Below are 4,577 nucleotides of genomic sequence, written 5' to 3'. Positions count from 1 at the left end.
TTGAATGTATTACGAAAATTCAAAGAATTGTTTGTGAGAACACTTTAAGACCTAATTTTTAACAATTCAATTATTAACTGATCTTTTATCCATGCCGGTAGATACATTAAAGTGTTCCTCTTACTGTTTTATTCAATGCTTAACTGTTCACAAATTAAAATTTTAAATCAAATATTTGAGCAACTGCCTATCTTTGTACACTTTCTAATACAATTTCTATCTTGATAATTACGTAAATATTTGCATATTGATATCCAACAACTACAGCGTATCTCATAGTATTATTTTTTTACTATAACATTATAATTTTGATTAAGCATGATGTGTCGAAATACGCATTAATTTTTTCCATTAACAATTTCTACTACATTGCAATTTAAAGACCAAATATGAAAAAACATTATTAACTAAAATGTCAGTTCGTTATTCGTGGCAACCAATGATATTACTGGATGGGAAACCATAGAATATAATAATTTTAACACTATTCAATGTACTGTGCTGATGGAGAAACCGACTGCTACTTTTTGGCAAACACTGGGGAGGATGGAACTTTTCCCATGGCATATTTGGGTTCTGGGGTTCAAAATCCATTATCTATGTGTAGTAAGGATTTTGTCCGAGGATGACTAAGACCAAGATGCATCACAATGAAGAGTAAAAACGTCATTTTGTGATTAACATTAACCGTTGTTACTTTTTGAGAGAAGAAGATCTGCATTGATTAGAAGACAAGTCAAGATTCAATGGATGTTTTTCTATTTGTAATATCCATTCTTAGCTAGAATCTACTTAGGTATATTATGTTTATAAATGGTACATTTTCATTTTTAAAGTTCCAGACTGTAATTATTTTTCAAAAAGATGAATGGAAATTATTAGAAATAAGCTAGAAGAACCAATCACTATTTGCCACACACATTTAAACGTTTTGCTATGCAACTTCCGACAAAAATAGTTACGTTACGATTTGTGAAAAAATCATCAACCACAAACCTAGTGACATTTAACAAATACATAACATTGACTATGTAAGGGGAGGCACAAAAATAATGTCTACAACTATTACATAATCATTGCAAGAAAGTAGAAACTTTTTATTTAACTTATACCAACTTCTACATATATTTTTCCTTGCATATGATTATAATACCTAGTAATTAAAATTAAGATCAGCCCTATTTGAGTTACTTACCTACCTTATTTCCATTAGTAGAGTGGCAGTAATGTCATATCACTGTCAGAGGAAGGTTGCAGAGGAAGTTTTCACCTAGACTCTAACTAAAACTTGTAAAAAATACTGGTAGATGCCCATATCGCATCAAACTCCCACAGGCCGACCATATTAGGTCTAAACGTCCCAAGTTTAGTAAGACGTCCAGGGTACGTCCAATAGTGTACATATCTGAACCATCCTTAATATTACGTCCGTTCATATCCATTTAAGAACCACTAAATTAAGGTAAGCTCATCAGTTGCAGTGTTGGTTTATATGAGCACATATTTATATATACATGGTGGCCAAATGAAAATGGAACAGAGCCATTTTCAGGAACTGCGTCAAGATTGTATAAAAACCCTCAGACTCCTCGACTTTAGATTAAAGGGGGACATTCACATTCACTTTCACCCCCAAGTAAGGGTAAGCATCACCACAAAATATTTAAATGGCATTGTGGGTTGAGTAATATTTCTTTTGAAAGGTCTTACAATTCTCTTTACAACAGATTTTAAATTTTATAATTCCGCCCAATACTTATTAAGAATTTAGATTTTAAAGTTGAAACTTATGTACAAACAATTAGTAACGGTAAAAATGTCAGTCATTCGAGTTAAGTACGACAATGGTATAAATTTAGTATTTCTTGCGTTACATTGGTTTTTGGCGATTTGTTATCACTTTCGTAAAAAAAACACAATTATAAAAAAGAGAAATGAATGCTATACACACAATGAACGTAAAATTAGTGGGTTCCAAATTATTTTCTAGTATCACTTGGAAGCGTTGGTTGGTAGTTTATTTAATTGTGTTTTTGAAAATTAAACACTATGGTTTATTCCATTGCGGAAAGGGTAGATATCATTTCGCTTTACTTTATGAACAATAAATGTGCGAATAGAACAGCTCAGCTATTTAATGAACAACATCAAGATCGATATGTCAGGAGAAAGTATGTTCTAGAGTTAGTAAAAAAATTTCAAAAGGCAGGGAACGTAGCCAATAAAAAACGAGAAATTAAAAAACCTATAGTTAATGAAGCTAGTGAAGTTGCATTTTTGGGACAAGTTCATCTTGATCCTACATTAAGTACGAGGCAGTTGGCATCTATATCTGGGATCAATCGAACTAGCATACAAACCATTTTGAAGAAGAATAAATTCCATCCATACAAAATACATTTAGTCCAGGAACTTCATGAGGATGATTATGACCGCCGTTTGCAATTTTGCGAAATAATGAGTGAGCGAGCAGGTAACGATCCACGGGACGTTGCCGCTATTAGTCCGATTCAAACCCAAGAGTTTTTCACGAGATGCATACACATCAACCGGAAAAATTAAATATATGGGCTGGAATTTTCGGTGACCGGCTGGTGGGTCCTTTTTTTCTACCTGGTAATTTCATTGGCCAAATGTATTTGCAATTACTGGAAGACGCTATTGACCCTGCCTTGACTGATATTATTGAAAATGTTCCAGAATATGATGATCGTCCGTCAGTATTTGGACCAACGTTTTCTACGGAATTGAATTGCTGAGCATTGAGTAGCATCCACGATCACCGGATTTATCGCCCCTTGATTTCTTTTTGTGGGGATACCTAAAAAGTAAAATCTATAAAACACAGCCAGCGTCGCTGGAAGACTTGCGTCAAAGAATCGTCGACGAATGCCGTCGAATCACTCCGGAAATGCTTCGGAATGTGCGCGAACGATTCGAATAAAATCTTTATTCTTGTATGGAAGTGGGCGGTCATCAGTTTGAACATTTAATCAACTAAGTAGTAAGTAAGCAACTAAACATAATTTAAATTGTAAAATGTAAATTTTTTCAAAGTATTGGGCGGAATTATAAAATTTAAAGTCTGTTGTAAAGAGAATTGTAAGAACTTTCAAAAGAAATATTACTCAACCCCCAATGCCATTTAAATATTTTGGGTGATGCTTACGCTTCCTTGTGGGTGAAAGTGGCGGAGTCAAAAATACCAGCAAAAAATGTCCCCCTTTAATCTAAAATCGACGGGTCTGAGCGTTATTCTACAATCTTGACACAGTTCCTGAAAATGGCGCTGTTTCGTTTTCATTTGGCCACCCTGTATATATTTTTTTCATATCCACTGTACGTACATGTCCATTCATACCATTGATGTATATCCCAGTGATATTTATTAGGAAAGATGTCCACTGTATATATTGAAAACTTCAGAGACATTGATGGTTTGGATTTCCTTAGGAGGGTTATCCAAGAAAACGGACGCCTCAAGGAAGTCCATTTACGTCCAACGTTCTTAAACTGACCTCAGCTGTACGTCCTAATATCTATTAATATACATTTTAAAAACGTCCTTAGGATGTCTCCCTGCTATATGGGTAATGAGCATAAAATCAATAAATAATCAGTCTACATATAATTAGTTCAGCGTAGAGCTTGCAGTACTGAGTACTGCATTGTGGTCATAAAAATATGGACATAAATCAACTTAATTCTCAATACATAATAATAGCAGTACCTACAAAAGATTTTATTGCGGACACAAAACAATACATTTCAATAGTTATAAAATTCAACGGAAACTGCAAAGTAGGCAGTGCAAAAATGCAATACGAACTCCGGGGTATTGTTTGTGAATACTTCAGAAATTAAACACGGCCAGCTATTAGATTGTTACGCTTTCCAAAGTAAGACAATGAGAATTCATATTGCATTAAAATGCATGTGAGGTGTTGCCTCCTTTGCAGCAAATCATTCACATTTCACGTTTAAATTAAATTTATTTTTGCGAAAGCACTTAAAAATAAACCTTTTAAATACTAATTATATGTGTTTTAATTAACGTTCCTATCACACAGTTCCGGTACTCATATCTTTTCCCGGTTTAATCACACCTATAAATGTCAAAAAAAAAAACAAGCTGCCTGCCTGGAATATCCGGTTCGGTTAGGATTACTAGCTGCTTTATTTAGGAGTTAATTCAAAATAAGTAGTAACCTTCAAAAAATTTAATAAAAAAAATTATTTGAAAGCCTGCAACATTTCAAGGAAGCAAAGTTGTGCTAAGGTACTTCATTTAAATCGGTTCATTTCCATTCAAGAAAGCCACCGTTGAAGTATGACCCTTGTTCCCTAAGACATTGTATGTATATGAAGGAACATACGTGCAATTTGGAACTAAAGTAGATTTGTAAAAAATATATGCGCCATTAACATTTTTTCATTTTGATGGACAGTTATGGAGACACTTATGTGCATAAAAGTTATACAGGGTGTTGCAAAATGTTCAGAGAATTCTAGAGCAGATTCTACATCCAAAAATAGGAAAAAATTCCTATAAACGTAGCTTCGCTTCCGAAATACAG

The sequence above is a fragment of the Anoplophora glabripennis genome, unplaced genomic scaffold, assembly GCF_000390285.2.
Source record: "Anoplophora glabripennis isolate ALB-LARVAE unplaced genomic scaffold, Agla_2.0 scaffold50, whole genome shotgun sequence".
NCBI lineage: Eukaryota > Metazoa > Arthropoda > Insecta > Coleoptera > Cerambycidae > Anoplophora > Anoplophora glabripennis.
The sequence above is the reverse complement of the archived record's forward strand: the minus strand, read 5'-3'. Positions refer to the sequence as shown.